The sequence below is a fragment of the Hemitrygon akajei genome, unplaced genomic scaffold, assembly GCF_048418815.1.
Source record: "Hemitrygon akajei unplaced genomic scaffold, sHemAka1.3 Scf000036, whole genome shotgun sequence".
Taxonomy (NCBI): Eukaryota; Metazoa; Chordata; class Chondrichthyes; order Myliobatiformes; family Dasyatidae; genus Hemitrygon; species Hemitrygon akajei.
Genome location: NW_027331922.1, coordinates 9229847 through 9256466, shown reverse-complemented (window position 1 = coordinate 9256466; position 26620 = coordinate 9229847). Strand labels below are relative to the sequence as shown.

The following is a 26620-nucleotide window of genomic DNA, read 5'->3' as shown; positions in this document are numbered from 1 at the left end:
AATGGCAAGAGCAGTTTCGATGGGCTGAATGATCTAATTCCCTGTATATGTCTTCTGGTCGTCTGATTTCCAATGTCAGCGATTCCATTTTTATCTAAGGGAACCGACATTGCTCAAAACACTACAAATGAGACCTCTCCAGTGCCTTGCAAAGCCTAAAAATTAAATATTTACTCTTATATGCTGGTCATCTGGAAGTGAATGCGAACATTGTATTAGTCTTCCTCACCTTTGACGGCACCTGTATATTAAATGTGAAGGAATAATGCACCAGGACTTCAAATCCCATTGCGCTGCAGATTGTTGTTATTTTTTAAAGAAAATAGTCTACACTTTTTTTGTTTCCGGCAAGTTGCATGAACATACATTTCCAGGCACTACATTCTATCTCCCAGTACTTTGAACAGTTTTCTAATCTGTGTGAGATGTGCAGCCTCTCTGCTAATTCAACACTACCCGCAGATCGGAAATGTTATGAACGATCCGCACGGACTGTGATGTCCGAATGAGGAAGTCAAACATTGTTTTGCACGGTTTGGAGCTTGTTGATGAGAACTGAGGAAATGACTGTGCTGAACGCTGAGCTGTTGTCAATAAACCGCAGCCTGACGTAAGTATTGTTATTGACAAGATGGTCCAAGGCCCAGTGCAGAGCAAGTAAAACCTTGTTCCTTGTGGGTATCAATGACAAGGATAGGTTCTTGCCTGACTAGCACGTGGCTCGGAATTCAAAACTGAGATCACTACTCTGGACATCTTGCCCTTTAACCTAACTCCTCCCACTGCCTCGTCATTCACCCGAGCCATGCCATCGGTGGCCAAGCCGTACACGATCTGACTTAGAAACATAGAAAACCTACAGCAGAATACAGGCACTTCGGCCCACAAAGTTGTGACGGACATGTCCCTACCTTACAAACGACTAGGCTTACGCATAGCGCTCTATTTTACTAAGCACCACGTACCTATCCAAAAGTCTTTTAAAAAAACCCTATCGTATCAGCTTCCACCACCGCTGCCGGCAGACCATTCCACGCACCCACGTAAAACACTTACTCCTGACATCTCCTCTGTAACTACTCCGTAGCAGCTTAAACCTGTGTCAACCTTGTGACAACCATTTCAGCCCAGGGAGAAAGATTCTGACTATCCACACGATCAATGCCTGTCATCATTTATACACATCTGTCAGGTCACTTTTCATCCTCCGTTGCTCCGAAGAGAAAAGGCCAAGCTCACTCCAACTATTCTCATGGGACATGCTCCACAATCTTTGTAAATCTCCTCTGCACCCTTTCTATGGCTTCCACATCCTTCCTGTAAAGAGGCGACCAGAACTGAGCACAGTACTCCAAGTGGGATCTGACCTGCGTCCTGCATAGCTGGAACATTACCTCTCGGCTCCTAAATTCAATTCCACGATTGATGAAGGCCAATACACCATCCGCCTTCTTAACCACTGAGACAATCTGCGCAGCTGCTTTGAGCATCTTATGGACTCGGACCCCATGATTCCTCTGATAGTCCACACTGATTAATACAATATTAATGTAGATTAATAATATCTATAATACTATAATCTACAGTACTATAGATTAATATCATATTCTGCCATCATTTTTGACCTACCGAAATAAACCACTTCAAACTCATCTGGGTTGAACTCCATTTGCCACTTCTCTGTACAGTTCTGCATTAACTCAATACCCAGCTGTAAACTCTGACAGCCCTCTACACTATCCACAACAACACCATCCTTTGAGTCATCAGCAAACTTTCTAAACCATTCCTCCACTTCCTCATCCAGGTCATTTATAAAAATAACGAACAGTAATGATCTCAGAACAGATCCCTGAGGTACACCACTGGTCAACGACCTCTATGCAGAATATGACCCGTCTACAACCACACTTTCCCTTCTGGAAAGCCAGTTCTGGATACACCAAACAATGTTCCCTTCGATCACATCCCTCCTTCTTTTCTCAATAAGCTTTGCATGCGGTATCCTATCAAATGCCTTGCTAAAATCCATATAGACTACATCTACTACTCTTCCTTTATCAATATGTTTAGTCACATCCTCATGAAATTCAATCAGGCTCGTAAGGTAGGACATGTCCTTGACAAACCCATGCTGACCATTCCTAATCATATTATACCTCTCCAAATGTTCATAAATTCTGTCTTTCAGGATCTTCTCCAGCAACTTACCAATCACTGAGGTAAGGCTAAATGGTCTATAATTCCCTGGCCAATCTCTACTCCCTTTCCTGAATAAAGGAAAAACAGCCACAACTCTCCAATCCTCTGAAACCTCTCCCGTCCGAATTGATGATTCAACGATCATCTCCAGAGACTCAGCAATCTCCTCCCTCGCCTTCCACAGTAGCCTGGGGTACTTCTCATCGGTCCCGGTGACTCATTCAAATTGATGCATGTCAAATGCTCCAGCAAATCCTCTTTCTTAATATCTACATGCTCAAGCTTTTCGTTCTGGTGCAAGTCATCACTACTCTCACCAAGATCCTTTTCCATAGTGAATACTGAAGTAAAATATTCATTAAGTACCTCTGCTACTTCCTTCGGTTCCATGCACACTTTCCCGCTGTCGCACTTGATAGTTCCTATTCTTTCATGTCATATCCTCTTGCTCTTCATATACTTGTAGAAAGCCTTGGTGTTTTCTTTACTCCTGCCCGCCAGTAGACTTCTCATGGTCCCTTCTGGCTCTCATAATTTCCTTTTTAAGCTCCTTCCTGTTAGCCTTGTAATACTCTAGATAGTTTGTGGAATGCTTCCAGCAGAATAAAATTGTAAATGACACTCCTTTCTTCAAGAACGGAGAGAGGCAGCGAAAAGAAACTCTGGTCCGGTTAGTCTGACCTCACTGGCTGGGAAGATGGTAGAGTAAATTAGTAAGGATGAGGTCGCAGGGCACATGTGGAGGTCCACGATAAAATAGCCCAGAGTTTCTTTGTGGGAAAATCTGGCCTGGCTGATCTGTTAAAATGTTTTGATGAAATGGTACGCAGATGGACAAAAGAGAATCGGTTGATGACGTGTTCTTTGGTAGTCAGAAGGCTACACACGAGGCTGCTTAACAAGCTACGAGCTGCTGATGTTGCAGGGAAGATGCTAGAATGGTTAAAGCAGTGGCTGATTGGCAGGAGCGGATTGGCATGATAAAGAGTGGGAAGAATGGATGATTCTTTTTCTGTTTGGCTGCAAATGACAGATCGTGTTCCACAGGGGTCTATGTTTGGATCGATACGTTTTACATTATATGTCAAGAATTTCGGACTATAATAGGTAACCTTTTGACAAAGTTTGCAAGAGATATGAAGATGGGGGAGGGGCAGGCAGTTTTGAGGAAGTGGAGAGGGTAGAGAAGGACTTGACCATACCTGGAGAATGTGCAAAGGAATGGCGGATGAATACAGAGTCGGGAACCGAAAGACCACGCACTTTGATGGAAGAAATGGAAGCGGAGCTGAGGCTGACACTGACAGGGACTTAGGAGCCCTAGTGCACTATTCCCTAAAGGTTCACTTGCATGTTTAGGCTGCGATCAGGAAGTTCTGGGCCGCTTATCTTACAAAGGCTGAGCGGAAATTGGAGAGGATTTAAAGGAGGTTGACGAAAGTTATTCCGGGATTAAAAGGTTTATCGTATGAATAGCATATGACTTCTCTGGGCCGGTATTCAAAGGAATTCAGAAGAATGAGGGGTGACCTCATTGAAACCTCTCGAATGTTGAAAAGCCTTGCTACAGTGGATGTGGAGAGGATTTGTCCTGTACTGGGAGGGTTAAAGACCAAAGGATACAGACTCAGAATAGAGGCGAGCATTCGATGCAACGTCCTGGACACGGGGCCGGAAACTGCACACAACGTTCCGAAAGAGGCCTCACCAATGCATTATAAAGTTTCAACATATCCATCCATATTTACATATCCCAGACCTTCCCAAATGAATGCATCATCACATTTTCCTTCTTCATCACCGTCACAACCTGGAAGTTACTCTGAAAGAATCCTACACGAGGAATCACAAATCCCATTGTACCAAAGATATTTTAATTTTCTCTCCCTTTAGACCCAGTCTGTTGGTGGGCACGGGTCCGCAGATCCCTACCAGGTCATCATACGAGACTGACACCTGACTAATGTTCTGACGTTGTGCCCAAAATAGAGTACGGGTTGTCTAGTCACCCCGCCCCTCCCTTTCGCCACTGACCATCTCCATGATCACCTGACTCCTCTGCCGTATACATCCACTCCACCATCCCTTACACCGACTTCCCGTCACCGACAACCCCTTCCTACCTCACAATACTTCCCGTCTCCGCCACACCCTCCCACCCCAAAACTCCTCTCAACTCAGTCACCTCTTTGCTCCACTGCACCCTTCTACCTCACCCCCAAACTCCCCTGCACTACTACATGCTTGCGTGGACAGCTCCATCATCAACAGCCCTCCACATCTCTGGCCCCAACCCAAGACTCTGCTCCACAAATCTCCCCCTCTGTGTTCACCGGGATTTATGAGGAGAATGGGGAAAAGTTGACGCCTGGCTTTACTCCCTTTCCCTCCGGCTATCATACCCTCTGTTCTGAGCCTCTCCACAGTTCTGTGTGGATAGGCCTGTCATGTGGTTCCTGTCGTGTGCAAACTCTCCACCCCGACCCCGCCCACTCCTCGCCTCCCCTTCCTTCCTCTTCGCTCCACAGCACAACGGTTCTCACACAGACCCACAACAGTCTCTGAGGCAGACACGCAATCGAAGACTTCTGGAACGACTAAAGGTAGGGAGATGGTGGGGAAGGGAGGAATGGTAAGAGACAGAGAAAAGGAGCGGGAGAGGGGTGAGAGTGGGGAGTGAGGTACAGGGAGGGAGCGGGAGAGAAGGAGGCTGAGGGTCGGAGTTGAGGGAGAGGACGGTATCGAAGAGGGTCGGGGAGGAAGTAAGCAGGGGAAGGGAGAAAGTTGAAAAGAAGTGCTAGGAGAGAAGTGGTGCGAGGGTGTCAGGGAGGAAGGAGCAGAGAGAGGAATGAGGGGAATGGGGCGAGGAGGAGGGTAGGGAATGGGGGAAAGGGAGAATGTGAGAGACGCTGTGTGTCCCGAGCCAAAAAGCATCCACCCCCTTCACCGCCGTCGGAAAGTCGGAAGGGACGTGTGAAACCTCCATACAAAATGGATGAGTCTCTGGGGGGAATATCTCTTGCTCACGGCGATAGGGGTGCTGGAGAGGTAAAAAAGAGTAGGGTAGGCAGATGGGGGAGTGACGGCCGTGGGAGAGAGGAGGATATAGAGTGTTGGAAGGTGGGTGGGAATGGGGAGAGGTTGTTGTCTGCAATCGTACCAGTCCGTCACCGCCCACTGCTCGCCTCCACTTCCTTCCTCTTCCACAACGGCACATACACACAGACTCTCTCTCTCTCTCTCTCTCTCTCTCTCTCTCTCTCTCTCTCTCTCTCCTCTCTCTCTCTCTCTCTCTCTCTCTCTCTCTCTCTCTCTCTCTCTCTCTCTCTCTCTCTCTCTCTCTCTCTCTCTGAGGCAGACATGCAAATCAAGGCTTCTGGAACGTCTAGAGCCTGGGTGGTGGTGGGGAAGGGAGGAATTGTGTTAGAGATTGTGTTGAGAGAAGAATAGTCCGAGAGAATTGGGGGAGCAAATCTGCAGAGAGAGAGAGCAGACTACGGCAGTAAACATGAAGTTGTGATAGCTGGGGATGTTACTTTTCCACGTATTGATTGGGACTCCCATACTGTTAAATGTCCATACGGGTTACAGTTTGCAAAATGTGTTCAGGAACGTTTTCTAAATCAATATACAGAGGTACCGACTACAGAGGATGCTAGATTAGATCTCCTATTAGGAAAGGAGTTAGGACAGGTGACGGAAGTGTGTGTAGGGGAACACATTGGTTCCAGTGATTATAACACCATTATAATCGATCATGGATAAAGATAGATCTGGTCCTCGGGTTGAGGTTCTAAACTGACAAAAGGCCGAATTTGAAGAAATGAGGAAGGATCTGAAAAGCGTGGATTGAGACAGGTTGTTCTCTGGCAACGATGTCATTGGTAAGTGGGAGGCCTTCGAATGAGACATTTTGTGAGTGCAGAGTTTGTATGTTCCTGTCAGTATTAAAGGCAAAGTGAATAAGAATAAGGAACTTTGGTTCTCTATCGATATTGGAACTCTGATAAATAAGATGAGAGAAACGCATGACATTCATAGGAAACAGAGAACAAATACGGTACTTGAGGATTATAAAATGTGCAAAAAAAAAACTGAAGAGAAAAATCAGGAGGTCTGAAAGAAGACATGAGGGAGCTTTGGCTGTCCAGGTGAAAGATGATCCAAAGAGTTTCTACAGGTATATTAAGAGCAAAAGGATAGTAAGGAATAAAATTTGTCCTCTTGAAGATCCGAGTGGTCGGCTACGTATGGAACCAAAAGAAATGGGGGAGATCTTAAATGTTTTTTTTGCGTCTCTATTTTCTAAGGAAACTGTCATGGAGTCAATGGAAATAAGGCAAACAAGTAGTGATTTCATGGAAACTTTACAAATTGAAGAGGAGGAGGTGCTTGCTATTTGAGGCCAGTCAGAGTAGATAAATCCCCAAGACCTGACAGGGTATTCCCTCGGATATTGAAGGAGCAGTGTTGAAATTGCAGTTGCCCTGGCAGATATTTTTGAAATGTCGGTATCTACGGGTGAGGTGCCCGAGGATTGGAAGATAGCTCATGTTGTTCCGTTATTTAAATTAAGGCTCTAAAAGTAATCCGGGGAATTATAGACCGGTACGGTTGACGTCGATAGTAAGTAAACTATTGAAGGGAATACTAAGAGGTAGAATCTAGAAGTACTTAGATAGACAGAGACTTATTAGAGAGAGTCAACACGGCTTTGTGCATGGTAGGTCCTGTTTAACAAAACTATTAGAGTTTTTTGAGGAGGTTACCAGGAACGTAGATGAAGAGAAGGCTCTGGATGCTGTCTACATGAACTTCAGTGAGGTCATTGATAAGGTCCCGCATGGGTCGTTAGTTAAATTGTTTTAGACATTGGCTCAATGGGAGAAGTCAGAGAGTGGTAGTGGAGGATTGCTTCTCTGAGTGGAGGCCTGTGACTAGTGGTGTGCCACAGGGATCGGTACTGGGTCCCCTGTTATTTGTCATCTATATCAATGATCTGGTTGATAATGTGGGAAATTCGATCAGCAAAATTTTTGATGATACCAAGACTGGAGTTGTAGTGGGCTGTGAGAAAGATTTTCAAAGCTTTCAGAGGGATTTCCACAAGCTGGAAAAAATGGGTTGTAAAATGGCAGATGGAGTTTAATACAGACAATTGTGAGGTATTGCTCTTAGGAAGGAAAAAAACAACAACAAGGTAGAGCATACCACATAGCATAAATGGTAGGGCACAGACGAGTGGAGTAGAGCAGTGGGATCTGGGAATTCCGATACAAAATTCCCTAAAAGTGATGTCACAGGTAGTTAGGGTTGTAAAGAGAGCCTTTGGAATGTTGGCCTTTATAAATCAATGTATTTATTATAAGAGCTGGAATGTTATGATGAGGTTGTATAAGGCTTTGGTGAGGCCGAATTTGTAGTATTGTGCGCCGTTTTGGTCACCGAATTACAGGATGGATATTAATAAGGTCGAAAGAGTGCAGAGAAGTTTTACAAAGATGTTGCCGGGACCTGAGAAACTGAGTTTCAGAGAAAGGTTGAATAGGTTAGGAGTTTATTCTCTGGAGCTTTGAATAATGAGGGGAGATTTGGCGGAGGTACATCAAATTATGATGGGAGTAGATAGAGTGAATGCAAGCAGGCTTTTTCCTGTGAGACTAGGGGAGAACAAAAAGAGGACATGGGTTAAGGGTGAAGGGTCAGAAGGCCTGTTACTGTGCTGTAATGTTCTATGGTTCTATAGTTCTAGGAAGAGAGAAGAAGCGGCTGAGGGGTGAGAGTGGGGAGTGCGGTACACGGAGGGAGCTGGAGAGAAGGAGGGGTGAGGGTGCGGAGTGAGGGGAGTGGGCTGTAGAGAAGAGTGCCAGGGAGGGAGCAGGGAGGGGAAAAGGAAGGATGAAGTGTGGTGGGATAGAAGGGTTGCGACGGACCGTGAGGAAGGAAGTGCAGAGAAAGGAACGAGGGAGATGAGGCCAGGGGGAGGGTGGGTGATGCACCATCAATAACTCTGGGAGACGAGAGGCCAACGATAGGCTTTTATTAGCATCAAGAGACCACGATTAGCAGCAGGAGACCACGACACAACATCCTGGAGACTGAAGGAGGAGCAGTGGCTCCAATCGCATTTATACCGGGATCTGTGAGAGAAACCACAGGAGCAGACAGCAGAGGGGCGTGTCTGGACAGGTATACGTAGTTTACCACAATGGGAGGAGCCACAGGAGCAGTCATCAGAGGGGCGTGTCCAGACAGGGATACGTAGTTTACCACGTGGGAGGAGCCATAGGAGCAGTCAGCAGAGGGGCGTGTCCAGACAGGTATATGTAGTTTACCACGTGGGAAGAGCCACAGGAGCAGTCAGCAGAGGGGCGTGTCCAGGCAGGTATACGTAGTTTACCACTGTGGGGTATGGGGGAAAGGGAGAATGTAAGAGAAGCTGGTTGTCCCGAGCGAATAAACTTCCTCGGTTCCGAGCCTCTCCTCAGTTTTTTGTGGATTGGCCTGTCATGTGGTTCCTGCCTTTTGCAATCTCTCCACCCCGTCCCCGCCCACTCCTCGCCTTCCCTTCCTTCCTCTTCGCTCCACAGCACAACGGTTCTCAGTCAGAAACACACACACAATCTCTGAGGCAGACACGCAATTCAAGACTTCTGTGACGGCTAAAGGTAGGGAAGTGGTGGGAAGGGGATGAATGGTGAGAGGGACAGGAAAAGAGCGGGTGAGGTGTTAGAGTGGGGAATGAGGGAGGGAGCGGGACAGAATGAGGTGTGAGGGTCTGGAGTGAGGGAGCGGGCTGTAGCGAAGAGTGCCAGGGAGGAAGTAGGCAGGGGAAAGTGTAAGATGAAAAGTGTGGTGGGAGAAAAGTGGGGCGAGGGAGCGTGAGGAAGGAAGCGACAGAGAAAGGAACAAGGGAGATGGGGCAAGGGGGCGTGAGGGGAGTGAAGGTGGAATGGGAGACTGTGAAATGCGTTTGGTGTCCCGAGCGAAAAAGCTTCCATCCCCTTCTCCACCCTCTGAAAGTCGGAAGGGACGTGGAAAATGTCCTGAGAAAATGGGAGGGTTTGTGGGGAAAATATCTCTTGGTCATGGCGACAGGGGTATTGGAGATGTAAAAGTCAGTAGGGCAGGCAGATGGGGGAGAGAGAGGTACATGAGAGAGTGGGGAAGGGAGAGTTTTTGAAGCTGGGTGGAAAAGGGGAGACTCTCTCTCTCTCTCTCTCTCTCTCTCTCCGTGTCTCTCTCTCTCTCTCCTCTCTCTCTCTCTCTCTCTCTCTCTCTCTCTCTCTCTCTCTCTCTCTCTCTCTCTCTCTCTCTCTCTCTCTCGCTCTCTCTCTCTCTCTCTCTCTCTCTCTCACACACACACACACACACACACACACACACACACACACACACACACACACACACACACACACGGAATCTCTGAGGCAGACACACAAGTCAAGAATTGGAAAACGGCTGGAGGTAGCAAGTTAGTGGGGAGGGAGGAATTGTGAGAGGGAGAGAGAAGGAGCAGGTGAGGTGTGAGAGTGGGGACTGAGGGACACTGTAGGAGAGGGATGGGGAAGGTGGCATGGAGGGAGGGGACATTGGAGCAGGAATGAGGAACGGTGTGGGGGTGGGGAAGAAGTGAAAGCGTTAAGCGCTGTGGAGGAGAGGTAGGGAAAAGATGAAGGGAGAAGAGGTGAACGAGGGGGAAGGCGGGTAATGGAGAATGGGAAAATGTGAATGACGGCTGGGTGTCCCGATCCAAGAAGCCACTGACCCCTTCCCCTCTAAAAGTGGTAAGGGACGGGGAAATTGTAGGGAGAACAGTGTGCTATGGGACTGAGTGGGTTACGATACTGTAATGGGGAAGTTGATGGCGATGGGGAGAGGGGGGAGAGTGGTAAAGTGGGAGTGGGTGAGGGAAGATAGTTGGAAGAGGGTGGTGGGTGTGGTGGTAGGAGAGGAAGGGAGAGAGAATTGTAAGAGTGATGGAGGGAAAGGGGGAGAAAAGAGGAAAGGGTGGATGGTGGGAACCGGAGAACGAGCGAGGAAGAGAGAGAGAGAGAGCGAGGGAGAGTGACAGACAGAAAGCCATATTATAGGGAATGGAGATATAGAGGACGTAGAAGGCAAGGAAAACCTTTGGAGGGAACGGGTTTGGAGGGAGACTGTTTTCGTCACTCGTCAGGCCCCTGGGACCTATTTGTCCTAATGTATTTTAACAACTCCAACACCTCCTCCCCCTTAATATCAACATGCTCCAGAACATCAACCTCACTCATATTGTCCTCACTGTCATCAAGTTCCCTCTCATCGGTGAAGTCGAAGAGAAGTATTCATTGAGGACCTCGCTCATTTCTACCGCCTCCAAACACATGTCCCACTTTTATCTCTAATCGGTCCTACCTGCACCTCTGGTATCCTTTTGTTCCTTACATAATTGAAGAATGCCTTGGGGATTCTTTTACCCTCCTCGCCAAGGACTTCTCATACTTCATTCTCGCTCTCCTCAGCCCCTTTTTAAGCTCCTTTCTTGCTACCCTCAATAAACTCATCTGATCCTTGCTTCCCAGACCTCACGTTTGCTGCCTTCTTCCATCTCATTAGATTCTTCCCTGGTTTCCTCTGTTCTACAACACTCACCAGGGACCCTGTCTACCTGGGACTCTATTTTCATGGAAACGTGCACCTGGATGTCTCAGCCCCTTTGCGCTATTATAACTTCCAGAGTCGCTCCCGTTCACTGTGAATGTCTTGACGCGGTTTGTCATCCTGAAATATGACTGTTCGCCCTTAACGAATTAAACTACAAGTGGCTACGCTTGCCAAACTTCCTCAGCTGATTAGGATCCCCCTGTCAATGATAACTGTCCTCTCTGTTGACAACGCCACCAACATTACTCTCTTCGGCAAGGTTATTAACTGCACAGTGTACATTCTCGTGGAAACCGCCATATTGCTGAACGCAATGAAACTGCTCAGAGAGGTGTTCGTGGGTTCCACAGCATCCTCCAGTGAAGTCTGCAAACTGGACCTTGTTAAAAGCTTTGCTATATGTCATGAAAGTTGCATCTACTATCCGTGCGTGATCTACCTACACCGGTCAAATCAGATCGACAACGCTCCCTCGGACTCACGCCATCTGATACCTCCCTTCCCTTCTATGTGGCACGTTCCCTATCTCCTCCTCTCTTTCCCTCTCTCACCACTCCAGTTCTCTCCCAACCTTCCATCTCCCAGGGCATCCATCATCTGGGATATTATTCATGGACATGTCTAGGTATGTAACATAAACCAACACAGAAGAATAGTTTCTACTCAATCAATTCAGCCAGTCATCTCTCCCTGGGTCTCGCATCATTCGTCTCGAAGGCATTACCCTGATTTACCGAATTGGACTGTAAAGGGATTTATCCCGGGGTCAAACAGAAATAAAGACACAGACATCGGTGTACGGTTAACCCTTGAATAGGTGATCACGTTGCCTTCCGGCTCCGCCATTGCCAGGTTATATCTTACATTTATGCAGTGAAATTTGGGCGATAGCCAACAGCCAAATATAGTCAGTGAGCGATTTCAAGAAGCACTTGTTCGGTATCAGCCAGTCTACGAATGCTTCCGGACGGTGCACTAAATTAGAACTGCACGTCTGCAGTCAGTTCCTCCATTACCACGACAGTGCCGGAAACAAGTTAACACTACCTCATTCTTGTAATGAAACTTTGCTACCTTTTGTTAGCTCGCATTTATCCTGTGACCTTCGGTGCCTCAGTCTTCAGGTAGTCAAACTAAGCAACAACGTTTAGCTTTTCCACAATAAAACAAAGAACCTTATCCCTTATCATAAGAACGTGAGACTTAGGAGCAGAATTAGCCCATTTTGGCCATCGAGTCTGCTGCACCATTTCAATGTGGCTGATCTATAGAACAATAGAACCTTAGAACATTACAGCACAGAAACAGGTCCTTTGGCCCTTCTTGACTTTGCCGAACCATTTTTCTGCCTAGTCCCAGGTTCCTGCACCTAGCCCGTATCCCTCCGTACACCTCTCATCCATGTCCTGTCCACGTTTTCAATGTTAAAAGTGAGCCCGCATTTAACACATCATCTGCCGCTCATTCCTCATTCTCACCACTCTCTGAGTGAATAAGCCCCCCCCTTAATGTTCCCTTTAAAATTTTCCCCTTTCACCCTTAACCCATGACCTCTGTTTTTTTGTTTTCTCCCCTGTCTTCAGTGGAAAAAGCCTGCTTGTATTCACTCTATCGATACCCATCATAATTTTGTACACCTCTATCAAATCACCCCTCATTCTCCTACCCTCCGGGGAATAATGTCATAATGTCATAACTTTCTCTGTAACTCAATTTCTCAAGTCCCGGCATCATCCTTCTGAACCTTTTCTGCACTCTTTCAACCTTATTAATATCCTTCCTGTAATTGGGTGACCAAAGAGGTATGATTAAATTTACAGTTTGTGAGGGGCAAGCATAAGTCACATGCATCAGTATCTCAAAGGAATAATGGGATTTGTACAGGTCTAAGAGTGGACCCCTTGTTCAAGTCTCCCAAAAGTTTCATTTACAGGTTGAGTCTCGGGTAAGAAGGCAAAAGCAATGGGGTATTTATTTCAAGGGGAAATGAATTTTAACCAAAACACAAGGATATAAAGCCGAGGCTTTATAAGGAAACAAGATGGCCGCACGTGGTGTATCGGCAACAGATTTGGGACCCATATCGCATAAAGGACGTGTTGTCGGCGTAGAGAGTCCAGACGAGGTTCAGGAGGATAATTCTGGAAATGAAGGGGTTAACATATACGGAGCGGTCGGCAACCTTTGGCGTGTAGGCATTGAAAATTAGAGGAATGCGTGGTGATCGAATGATAGACCCTTAGAACATTGTAGCACAGAAACAGGCCCTTCGGCAATTCTTGGCTGTGCCGATCTATTTTACTGTCTAATCCCACTGACCTGCGCCTGGACCATATCCCTCCATACCCCTGGCATCCATGTGCCAGTCCATGTTTTTCTTAAATGTTATAAGTGAGCCTGCAGTTACTACTTCATCTGACAGTCTATTCTTCCACCATTCTCTGTGTGAAGAACCCCCCCCCCACCACCATTTTCCTTTATACTGTTCACCCTTCACCCTTAACACAGGTCCTCTGTTATTTTTCTCTCCCCTAGCCTCAGTGGAAAAAAAATCTGCTTGTATTCACTCTATCTATACCCATCATAATGTTTTATACCTCCTCAAAAGACCCATCATTATTCTACGCTGCAGAGAATAAATTCTTATCCCATTCAACTTTTCTCTGTAACTCAGTTTCGCAAATCCCAGCGACATCCTTATAAACATTCCCCGCACTCTTTCAACCTTTTTATGTCCTACCTGTAGTTAGGTGACCAAACCTTGACACAAATCTCTAAATTCGGTCTCACGAATGTAGTATAGAAATTCAGTATAACATTCCAACTCTTATACTCAATACTTTGATTTATAAAGGCCAATATATCAAAAGCTCTCTTTACGACCCAATCTACCTGTGACGTCACTAGTAGGGAATTATTAATCTGTACTCTCAGATCCCTCTGTTCTACTACACTCCTCAGTGCCCTACCATTTACCTTGTATTTTCTACCTTGGTGTGCCTTTTCAAAGTGCAATACCTCACACTTGTCTGTATTAAACTCCATCCGATATTTTTCAGCCCTTTTTTCCAGCTGATCCAAATCCTCCTCTCAGCTCTGAAATCCTTCCTCACAGTCCACTACATCTCCAATCTTTGTATCATCAACAAGTTTGCAAATCCAATTTATCACATTATCATCCATTTCATTGATATAGATGATAAATAACAATGGACCCAACACTGATCACTGTGGCACACCACTGGTTACAATCCTCCACTCAGAGAAGCAATCTTCCACCACCACTCTCTGTTTTCTTCCATTGAGCCAATTTCTAATACAATCTACTGCCTCACCATGTATACCTGGAAGCTGTATCTTTCTAACTAACCTCCCATGCGGGACCTTGTCAAAGGCCTTACACTTGTCCATGTGGACAACATCCACTGTCTTCCCTTCATCCACTTTCTGGGTAACCTGCTTGAAAAAAACTGTAATAGATTGGTTAAACAATCTTGCTTTACAATCTCGTGATTTTGTTGAAACTACCGAATGTTGAAAGTGGCTAGGTACGGTGGATGTGGAGAGGATGTTTCCTGTGTTGGGGATATCCAGAACTGGAGGGCACATATCAAAATTAAGGAGCAGCCTTTTAGAACAGAAACAAAGAGGAGTTTTTGTCGCCAGATAGAAGCGAAAATGTGGAATGCTCTGCCGCAAACCATACTGGAGCCCAAGGCCGTGAGTAGAATTAGGCGAAATATGACAGCTTTCTGATTGGTTAGGGCGTCAAAAAAACAGAGAGAAAAAAAACAGCGAGAAGTTTTGTTGAGTGGTAGCCGGGATTAGTCATGAATGGAATGGCAAATCAGTTTTGATCGACTGAATAGCCTTATGCTTCGCATTGTCTTCTAGTCGTATCAACTTCAATGTCAGCAAATCCATTATTTTCTAAGGGGACCAACATTGCTCATAATACAACAAATGTGACCTCTCCAGTGCCTTGTAAAACCTCGAAAATAAACCTTTACTCTTATACTCTGCTCATCTGGAAATGAATGCGAACATTGCATTTGTCTTCCTCACCACCGACTCCACCTGTAAATTAACCTCGAGGGATTCCTGCACCAGGATTCCCAAATCCCTTTGAGCCGAGGTTTGTTGTTGTCTTTAAGGAAATAGTCCGCACATTTATAACTTCTGGCAAATTTCATGACGGTACACTTCCAGGCACTGTATTCCTTCTGCCAGTACTTTGCTCATTTTCCTAATCTCTAGATGACCTGCAGCTTCTCTGTTAATTCAACACTACCTGTAGATGGGAAATGTTATGACCGATCTACACGGACTGTGGTTTCACAATGAGAAAGTCAAACATTATTTTGCGGAGGGAGATGCAACGGTCCAGGATTTGGAGCTTGTTGATTAGAACTGAGGAAATGACTGTGCTGAACGCTGAGCTGTTGCCAATACACCGCAGCGTGCCGTAAGCATTGCTATCGTCCTGATGGTCCATGGCCCAGTGCAGAGCAAGTGAAATCGTGTTTCGATATGGATATCAGTGCCATTGATAGGACGTATGAGGAGGGAGTACAGGGAGTTAGGTGCTAGGTTAAAGGGCAGGTTGTCCAGGGTAGTGATCTCAGGACTGCTACTCGTGCCGCGTGCTAGTGAGCCCAGAACCAGGAAAACTGCACAGTTGCCAGTTTTTGTTCGAACTAGTTGCGGAAGGATATGGGCTAGAATGCCAGAACAGCTTATGGAGAATTTGTGGAGGTAGATGTCTGTAAGAGCTCAGACGATGTTCAGAATCATATGGTTCAACTCGTGTCGTGTGCAGCACACATTTCAATGCAACAGAATTGTATGAAAGGCCGATAATAGTGCTGACGATGAGGTCACTGGTTTGCAAACAGAGGCAATGCACACTGAGGAGAGGTAGATGACTGGGGGAAATTGCAGCCAATCGGTTGAGCTGCAACTTAAAAGGTGGGCAGAATCGGAAATGATAAAAGAAAGAAAAGGAAAAGGAAGAATACAGGACAGAATGTGTGGATTTTCAAATGTGCGCGGTAACCAAATCACAAAGCTGAACTTGCAGCATAGTTGCAGATTGGCAGGTCTGATGTTGCAGGCTTCACTGAATCATGGCTGGAAGACTGTAGCTGGGAACTTAATGCCCAAGGGTACATATACTGTCGAAGGCACAGCCGGGAATGCAGAGAGGGCGTCTGAGCTCTGTTGGTAAAAATAAAATCAAGTCGTAAGAAAGAGATGACATCCAAACAACAGACACAAAATGCTGGAAGAACTCAGCAGGCCGGGCAGCATCTAAGGGAAAGAATGCAGACGATGTTTCGGGCCGAGTCCTTTCAGCAGTGACCTAGGGTCGCTAGGTGTTGAACCTTTGAGATTAGGGGTACGGAAATGATCAGAATTGGATACAGACAACAAAGAGTGGTAATGATCTGGCCTACAAAGTACAACCGGACACGGAAAATAAATTCCAAAAGGGCAAAGTTGCAATCGATATGGGGGAACTACAATATGCGGGTAGATTGGGAAATTCAGGTTGGTATTCCAGGAGGGGTATTTCTACAGTGCCTACGATTTGACTTTTTAGAGCAAATCATGGTTGAACCCAACTGGGGATCAGCAATTCCGGTATCCTGGATTGGATGCTGGTCAGTCAACCATATCTGATTAGAGAGCTTGAGGTAAAAGAACACTCAGCGGTGAGTGAACATAATATGAAAACTTTCAGCCTTCAGTTTCAGAAGAAGAAGCTCAAATCAGATGTGTCAGTATTACAGTGGGGTTAATGAGGAAATTACAGAGGCATGAGGGGACTGTTGACCAGAATTGAATGGAGAAGGGCATTGCCAGGGATGGCGGCAGAACAGCAATGGATGAAATTTCTGTAAGCAATTCGGAAAGAACAGGACATGTACATCACAAACAGGAAGATCAGTTCCAAAAGAAGGCTGACAAAATCGTGCTTAATAGACGAAGTCAAAGACAAAGTAAAAGCGAAATCTAGGGCTTAAAATGCATCAAATATCAGTGTGAAGTTGAACGATTGAGATATATTTAAAACAAAAAGAGGGCAATTTTAAAATTAACTAAGGTAAAGATAGAATATAGAAGCAAGCTACCCAATATTATTAAAGAGGATGGTTGAAGTCTCCTCAGATAGAAGAAGCGGAAAAGAGAGGCTAAACTGCATATCGGACCACTGTAAAATGATGCTGGAGAATTTGCAATTGGTGATAATGAAATGGCGGATGAACTGGATCAGTGGTTTTCACTAGTCTTCAATGTGGCAGACACGACCAGTAGGATGGAAGTTGCAGGTGTCAGGGTGTCGGAAGTGTGAGAAGTTACCATCACTGGACAGAAGGTTCTTGCGATACCCTAAGGTCTGAAGGTAGATGAGCCAGCTGGACTTGATGGTCTACACGCCTGGGCTTTGAAAGAGGTGGCAGAAGAGATCGTAGAGGCATTAGTAATTATCCTTCAATAATCATTACATTCTGGAATGGTTCCGGAAGATTGAAAATTGTAAATGACTCTCCTTTCTTCAAGAACGGGGAAATGCAGAAGAAAGGGAACTCTAGGCCAGTTATTCTAAGCTCAGCGGTTGGGAAGGTAATGGAGACGATTATTAAGGAAACGCTAGGCCAGTTAGTCTGAGCTTAGCGGTTGGTAAGGTATTTGAGACCATTGTTAAGGGAACTCTCGGCCAATTAGTCTGAGTTCAGCGGTTGGGAAGGTATTAGAGACAATTGTTAAGGAAACTCTAGGCCAGTTAGTCTGGGTTCAGCGGTTGGGAAGGTATTAGAGACAATTGTTGAGGAAACTCTAGGCCAGTTAGTCTGGGTTCAGCGGTTGGGAAGGTATTAGAGACCATTGTTAAGGAAACTCCGGGCCAGTTAGGCTGATCTCAGCGGTTGGTAAGGTATTCGAGAACATTGTTAAGGGAACTCTTGGTTAGTTAGTCTGAGCTCAGCGGTTGGGAATGTATTAGAGACCATTGTTAAGGATGAGGTCGCAGGGTATTTGCAGACCCAGGATAAAATAGGCCGGAGTTTCTTTCAGGGAAAATGCTGCCTGACAAGTCTGCTGTACGTTTTGATGAAATAATACGCAGATCGACAAAAGAGAATCGGTTAATGACGTGCTATTTGGATTGTCAGAAGGCCTTGTCAAGGTGCTGCACATGAGGTTGTTTAACATGCTACGAGCTCATGGGATTTCAGGAACCATTCTAGCATGGATAAAGCAGTGGCTAATTGGCAGGAGGCAAAGATTGGGAATAAAGGGAGACTGTTTTTATCTGATTGACTGCCGGTGACTCATCCTGCTCCACTGGGGTCTGTGTTGGGACCGATACTTTTCACATTCTGTGTCAATCATTTGGATAATAGAATTGATGGCTTTGTTGCAAAGATTGCAAATTATCTGAAGATAGGTGGAGGGACAGGCAGTTTTGAGGAAGTAGAGAGTCTACAGAAAGACTTGAACAAATAAGGGGAATTATACAAAGAAATGACAGATGAATACAATGTTGGAAATTAAAAGGCCACGCATGCTGGTAGAAGAAATGAAAGAGTAGGCAATTTTGTAATTGTAGAGAAAATGGAGAACACAAACGGAGCTTTACACTGACAGGGACTTGGGAGACCTTGTGATGATTCCCTGAAGGTTAATTTGCATGTTGTGTCTGTGATCAGGAAGTCCAATGCCATGTGAGCAATTATTTCTAAGGAATGTAAACGCGAAGATTTAAACTGCTGACATCATTAAGCACTGTCGAGGCCTCACGTGGATTTCTGTGAGCGGTTTTGGGTCGTTTATCTTACAAAGGTTGTGCGGAAACTGGCGAAAGATTAAAGGAAGTTCAGGAAAGTTACTCCGGGAATAAAAGGCTTGTCATATAAAGAGTGTATGATGACTCTGGGTCGGTATTCAGAAGGATGAGGGGTGACCTCATTAAAACCTCTCGAATGGTGAAAGGTCTTGCTACAGTGGATGTGGAGAGGATTTGTCCTGTGCTGGTAGAGTCAAAGACTAGAGGATACAGTCTCAGAATAGAGGGACGACCTTTATTCACGTCAATCTTCGTGTCATCCGCAAACTTACTCACCCATCCTTCTGCCTCTGCATCCAGATCATTAATAAATATCACAGATAGCAGGGTTCCCAGGACAGATCCCTACGGCACTCCACTAGTCACCGACCTGCAGGCAGAATACTTTCCTTCCACTTCTGCCCTCTGCTTTCTTCCTTTAAGCCTTTTTTTAATCCAAACAGCCAAAGTTCCACTGATCCCATGCATTATGATTTTCCGGATGAGTCTCTTGTGGGGACCTTGTCAAATGTCTTGCTAAAATCCATGCAGACCACATCTACCGCACTACCCTGATCAATTTCATTTGTCACCTCATCAAATAACTCAATTTGGCTCGTGAAACACGACCATCCCTTCATAAAGTCATGTTGACTATCCTTGAGTGGACTGTATTTCTCGAAATGCTCGTAGATCCTATCCATAGGAATATTTTCCTGTAGTTTGCAGACCACCGACTCACCGGTCTATGGTTCCGAGGATTCTATTACCTTTTTTAAACAAGGGAACTACTTTTGCCATTCTCCAACCCTCCGGGACCTTCCCTACAGCCAAAGAGGATTCAAAAGCAGGTAATTACTGCTCCAGCGATCTCTTCTCTCACTTACCACAGCACTCTGGGGTCTAACACGTCCGGCCCTGGGTACCTATCAATCCTGATGTTTTTCAGAAGACACAACGCTTCTTACTTAATCTCCACATTGTCCAGCACACAGGCCTGATCAAGGTCCTTTTCACTTGTGAATACTGAAGCAAAGTAATCATTTAGGACCCCGCCAAGTTCCTCCGCCTCCAGGCACGTGTTGCCTTCTTCATCGTTTAGCGGCCCTGCTATCATTCTTGTCATCCTTCTGTTGTTCACATAAGCACAGAACGCCTTGGGACTCTCCTCAATCCTACATGTCAATACCTTATCATAGCCCCTTCGAGCTCTCATAAGTCCTTTCTTAAACTCCTTCCTGGTTACCCTATGTTTTTCATGGGCCCCTCCTACTTCCTGCTTCTTATATCTAACATTTCACCCTTGTATATCTGTTTCCAATTTACTCTCGATGTCTCTTGTCTGATCCAATTATAGTTAGCCCTTTCCCCGTTAAGCACTTTCACATTGTGCCTGTTTTTAACTTTTTTCCATAGCTATGCAGAAGCTAAGGGTGTTGTGGTCACTCTCAATAAGATGCTCCCCCAACAAGAGGTCTGCCACCTGACGAGGTTCATTACCCAGAACTAGATCCAGTATTGCTTCTTCTCTCGTCGGCCTGTCCACATTCTGTGTCAGGAATCCTTGTTGAACACGCCCGACTATTTCAGCCTCATCTATCCTCCTTGCAGTCAGGAGATGCCACTCAATATTAGGGAAGTTAAAATCACCCATTATAACAACCATAAAACCATATAACAATTTCAGCACGGGAATAGGCCAACTCGGCCCTTCTAGTCCGTACCGAACGCTTCTTCTCACCTAGTCCCACCGACCTTCACTCAGCCCATAACTCTCGAATCCTTTCTGTCTATATACCTACCCATTTTTTTAAATGACAAAATTGAACCTGCCTCTACCACTTCTACTGGAAGTTCGTTCCACACAGCTACACTCTCTGAGTAAAGAAGTTCCCCCTCGTGTTACCCCTAAACTTTTGCCCCGTAACTCTCATCTCATGTCCTCTTGATTGAATCTCCATTGCTCTCAGTGGAAAAAGCCTATCTATGTCAACTCTCTCTATCCCGTTCATAATTTTAAATACCTCTATCAAGTCCCCCCACCCAACCATCTATGCTTCAAAGAATAAAATAACTAACTTAATAGACAATAGACAATAGACAGTAGGTGCAGGTTTAGGCCATTCGGCCCTTCTAGCCAGCACCGCCATTCACTGTGATCATGTTTGATCATGCACAATTAGTGCCCCGTTCCTGCCCTATCCCCATATTCCTTGACCCCGCTATCTATAAGAGCTCTATCAAACTCACTCTTGAATGCATACAGAGACTTACCCTCCACTGCCTTCTGGGACAGAGCATTCCACATATCCACCACTCTCTGAGTGAAAAAGCTTTTCCGCATCTCAGTTCTAAATGGCCTATCCCTTATTCTTATACTGTGGCCTCTAGTTCTGGACTCACCCATCAGCGGGAACATGCTTCCTGCCTCCAGCGTGTCCAATCCCTTATTGATTTTATATGTTTCAATCTTGTTCAACTTTTCTCTGATGTCTCTTCCATGAAAGTCATATTTGTGCAGGTGTCACTGCACAGTAGAACAGTTCACCACCACTCCAAAGTCGGCTAAATCGTCCTGAAGGTCTTTTGTAGTCAAACGGGATTTTGATTTGCCTTTCTAGTAATCCTACGGGCAGCTCTCTCGGAAATATTTCATATAACAGTATAACACATAGCACGGACATAGGCCATTTTTGCCCTTCTAGTCCGTGCCGAGCGCTTACTTTCATCTTATCCCACCGATCTGCAATCAGCCCATAAACCTCCATTCCTCCCTGTACATATACCTATCGAGTTTTTTTTTTAAATATAAATGGCAGTATCGAACCTGTCTGTACCACTTCTACTGGAAGCTTGTTCCACATAGCTACCACTCTCTGAGAAAAGAAATTCATCCCAGAGTTACCCCTAAACTTTTGCACCCTAAATCTCAACTCGTGTCCTCCTGGTTGAATCTCCACTACTCTCAATGGAAAAAGCCTATCCATGTCAACGCTATCTATCCCCCTCATAACTTTCAATACTGCTATCAAGTCCCCCTCAACCTTCTTCGTTCAAAAGTATAAAGACCTAATTTATTCATCCTTTCTCTGTAACTTAGGTGCTGAAATCCAGGTAACATTCTAGTAATCTCCTCTGTACTCTTTTAGTTTCTTTCAGTTTATATGTTGTTTCTTTCGTTATAATTGTACCATTAGAGCGGTAGGCATGCCTGACAGGAGAGCTGCATGCTCCCCTTGCTGGACGTGGGACTGCAAGGAGACCTCCAGTGTCTCCTGTGAGAAGTGCATCCAGCTTCTAACAAGCGCCGTTAAAGAATTGGAACCTGAACAGGATGAACTCGGAATCATTGGGGAAGCTGAAGGGACTGATAAGGTGGACATATTGGTAGGAAGTTAGATCCACTGAGAGTTTCACAGGAAAATGGGTGACATTCAGGAAGGGGAATGGAGTTAAACAGCCAGAGGTTGTGCAGAGACCCCTTGTGGCCAATCCGCTGAATAACCGGTAGACCACTTTCTGCACTTCTGGGTGAGGGAGATGGGTGCAAATGAGAAGCAGAGGAAAGTCTCACCTGTCAGTCTCTGGCACTGAGTCTGGCTCTTTGGCTCAGAAGGGAACCAGAGAGATTGCACCCGAGAGGCAACATACCATCTCTCGTCCACAGAACATCTTTTCTGTTTACCCCTACTATAGAATCCTCTATTACCAGTGTCGGATATCTCCTGCTCAACATTATCAAGTGTGAGAGTGAGCAGGCAGGCAGTTTCAGCGACAGGTTACTATCGATGCAATGCTCCTCAGACAGGATGAAGAGGTCAATACTCCCCAATGCCATTAGGCTTTACAATTCAACCGCCAGGACTTAAGAACTTTTTTTTTAAAGCTATTATTAATGCTTTTTGAGTTAGTGATTTAGATGCATATCATATTTTTACTGAGTTAAGTATTGTATGTAATTAGTTTTTGCTACAACAAGTGTATGGGACATTGGAAAAAAAAGGTTGAATTTCCCCATGGGGATGAATAAAGTATCTATCTATCTATCTATCTGTCTATCTATCTATCTATCAGTAATATCGGTACAACGAGGGAGGTGATTCTGGTCTAGACAAAAATAGGCAGATAGTTCATTGGCAATAAACAGACGACAACACATCTCGAGGCACTGCGTAATTTGAAGGCCACAAGACATCTTCAGTCGAGCAGAGCAGACCTTGTCTTCTGCCGAGAGAAGACTGGGGGATGAAGGTGCAAGGGGAAGCACCGACTGCTGCCTGGAGGCCGCGCAACAGCGCCCCCACGTGATGCAGCTGCTTCTTTCTCTGCCATGAGCAAATTTCTCAGTTTAATTCTGAACTGGAGTGGAACTATTATCCCTGCGGGAAGCGCCATTAAAAAGGGGGAGTGGTGGAGTTACATAGCAGAGAGTGGAGTGCTTGTTAGGACAGATGTTGAGAAGACCTCACACAGAGTCAGGAAGCAAATTGTTGAGCCTGCTGGGACTCATGGTCTGAGCTGCGTACGTCACAAAGCAAGAAGTACTGTATGAAAGGCAGATGAGCTTAGGGCCGGTGTCAATGTCTGGAAGGATGACGATGTCGTCATCAGTGTGACTTGTTTGCAGGAGGCGAAGATCTGTAAGCTCAATACTGCAGTTTGCTGCTGTTTTAGTCGTGCCGATGCACAATAAATTCAAGAATGTGGGGTGGCTTTACAAATCAGGGAAAATATCCCTCGTCTAGGAGAGAGTTTAAGAGCTGAAGTGAGAAACAGGATCGGTATGAACTTCTTCATGGGGCTACATTGTCGATCAACTAACAGTCTTGGGGATTCAGATGAACACACCTGTGGAGAGTTTGCAGGCTGTTACAAGAAACATAAGGTCGCGATCTTTGGCGATTTTAGCTTTCTAGGTATTGACTGTGAATCCTATACTGTGTGAGGCGGATTTCTGTTTACACAGAGAGCCTGGAATTTGCTGCCAGGGCTGGTGCTGGAGGCAGATCGATAGAGGCGTTTTAGCAGAAGTTTCTCAGGCACGTCAATATGGTGGGAGATGGATGTTGGTAGGCAGGAAACGTGTTTATTTTCTTTGCTATAGTTCTGATCTATGATTTATGTTCACTTCTCAGCAGGAGGGAAAGAGAGTGATTTGAACTCAGAGGATGGGAAGAGCAAGGGTGGGGTAGATCAGGGAATATGACGATGGATTAACAAAGTCGTGGAACGATTTTTCCACAGACGACATGGGAAGTGAACGACCCGCAAGGAGAGGCCGATCAGACTCAAGCATATGGCTAATCTGCGTTTTAACAGCGGCCCTCATTATCACGGGTATCTGCTGGAGGATTCATGGTGAGTTTCACACCGGTCGGAACGACCAAACTGCAGAGAATAAAAATGGCCACAGTAACAGCGACACATTCCCAACATTACCCCGAAACACACTTCATCGTGAAACCAACATACCCCTCACTGTGGTAGTGAGCGGACCCTCACCGCGACCCCAACAGTACCCCTACCAACACATCCCTCAACATGATACCGACACATCCCTCAACCTGATAGCGACAAACACCGTCGTTACTGTAATAACGATTCACTATAACACCGACGCGCCCCTCACCGTGGCACCGACACGTACTTCACTAACACAGACACACCAACCGTGACCACAGTACTTTCTTCGTCGTGACACAGACACAGCCTTCACCGTGACACAGACACATCTCTCACCGTGAGACCAGCACACCCGTCAGTGTGAGACCACGCCCCTCACCAGGACACAGACTCTCCACTCACTGCGACCACGACAAACCCCCTCACTGAGATCCCGACATATCCCTCAACGTAACACTGAAATTAATCTCAGCTTGACCCGATATACATCTCATCGGGTCACAGAAACACCTATCACAGTGACACCGACACGGGCCTCTCCGCAACAACGACATGCCCTTCACTGTTACACGGAATTAACAATTACCATGTCACTGACGCATACTCGCACGTCACGATGACACCGATTCCCTTGACTGTGACACCAGCACACTCCTCACCGTGACACCAACAGGCCTCTCAATCCTGGGACTGAGACTTCACTCAGCGTGACATCTACATGATCCGGAACATGACACGTATCAGCGCACCGGAAAGTGACGCCCACTCACACGTCACTGTAAACGCGAAATATCCTTCACCGTCTCTCTCAGTATCACAGATTCGTCAGTCTCAGATCCGCTCGGACTCAAACAACACTCTGCTTTGGAGAAACTATCCGGAAATTTGCCACTTCTTTACCAGTATCAGAGGTGAGGCAAAATAACCCTCTTACCCCGCTCCTCATCAGGCAGAGAGAGAGATATGGGATTCTGACGCCGGGGTTGTGTGATGGGACGGTGTGCAACGAGCTTCACCCCGTATCTGACTCCGTGAGTGTCTGGTAGGACATTGTGGATGAAGCTTCACCGCTCCGCTGACCCTTGGAGTGTATGAACTGACGTTTCGGACAACTCTACTGCCGACTCAGGGAGTGTGTGATGAGACGGTATGGAGCTTCACTCTGTATCTGACCCCGGGAGTGTGTGATGGGACGGTGTGGAGGGAGATTCACTCTGTGTCTGACCCCGGGAGTGTGTGATGGGACGGTGTGGAGGGAGATTCACTCTGTGTCTGTTCCCGGGAGTGTGTGATGGGACGGTGTGGAGGGATATTCCCTCTGTGTCTGAGCCCGGGAGTGTGTGATGGGACTGTGTGGAGCGAGATTCACTTTGTGTCTGACCCCGGGAGTGTGTGATGGGACGTTGTGGAGAGTGCTTTACATGTGTCTGATACAGTGTGTATGTGATGCGTTGCTATGTAGGAGCTTCACTCTGTGTCTGAGCCGAGCTTTTGATGAGAATGTGCGGAGGGATTTTTACTCTGGAGTCTGTGATCGGACAGTGGATTCTGTGTCTGCACCTCATCACACGCTTCAAAGCCAAGCGCAGTGGGGCTGCCAACAGCACTGCCTCTCTCCCAGAAGACGCAAACCTTCCTTACGCTTGGTTCGATATCGCCAACACTAATCCTGCCTGGAGAGCACCCGAAGCGACCTGAACCTTAAGTCATCTTTTCGGCTGTGTTTCCGATAATTTCCCTTCCGACACAACCGATTGACAGTTGACGCACTAGCCACTGCTCTACACAGTGTGCTTACACATCTGGAGAAGAAGGACACTTCTATGCAAATGATTTTCATGGAGCACAGTTGAAATTTCGACGCCGTAATTCCCTCCAGGCTCGACGAAGCTCTGAGAACTCGGCCTTCACCATGCCTCGTGCAGCTGGATCCTGGGCCTCCTGTAATATCTCCGGCAAGTGGGAACGTTACCGCAGAATAATAGCCAGGACCAAGAGGCTTCGGGGAAGCTCCTTCCATCAGGCCATCCACTTCCTCATTCACGCTGATGCAGTTGTGTTCCTGTGCTATATTGACTTCCCTGCTGTACACACTGTTTATTACAAATTACTATAAATTGCACATTGCACATTCAGACGGAGACGTAACGTAAAGATTTTTACTCCCCACGTACCTGAACAATGTAAGAAATAAAGTCAATTCAATTCGACGGACTGCGTCGGTGTGTGACTGGATGGTGTGGAGAGAGCATCACTCTGTGTCTGATCCCGGGAGTGTGTGATGGGAGATTCACTCTGTGTCTGACCCCGGGAGTGTGTGATGGGACTGTGTGGAGGGAGATTCACTCTGTGTCTGACCCCGGGATTATGTGACTGGATGGTGTGGAGGGAGCATCACTCTGTGTCTGATTCGGGGAAAGGGTGAGTGGACGGTTTGGAGGGAGAGTCACTCGGCGCCTCAGTCTCGCCCATCCCGTGGGGGTGTGGAATGTATAGGTACGGATGGAGATTCACTGTCACGTATTCCTGTTTACAGAGCAA

At 46.2% G+C, this 26620-nt stretch overlaps 1 long non-coding RNA gene across 1 annotated transcript; it reads left to right on the top strand.

Moving 5' to 3' along the window:
• The first annotated feature begins 4726 nt into the window (after positions 1-4726).
• LOC140720113 (uncharacterized) lies at positions 4727-24991 on the top strand. The gene is made up of 3 exons (XR_012097106.1): positions 4727-4805; positions 23921-24034; positions 24892-24991. It is a non-coding gene; the product is annotated as an uncharacterized lncRNA (long non-coding RNA).
• The last annotated feature ends 1629 nt before the right edge of the window (positions 24992-26620 follow it).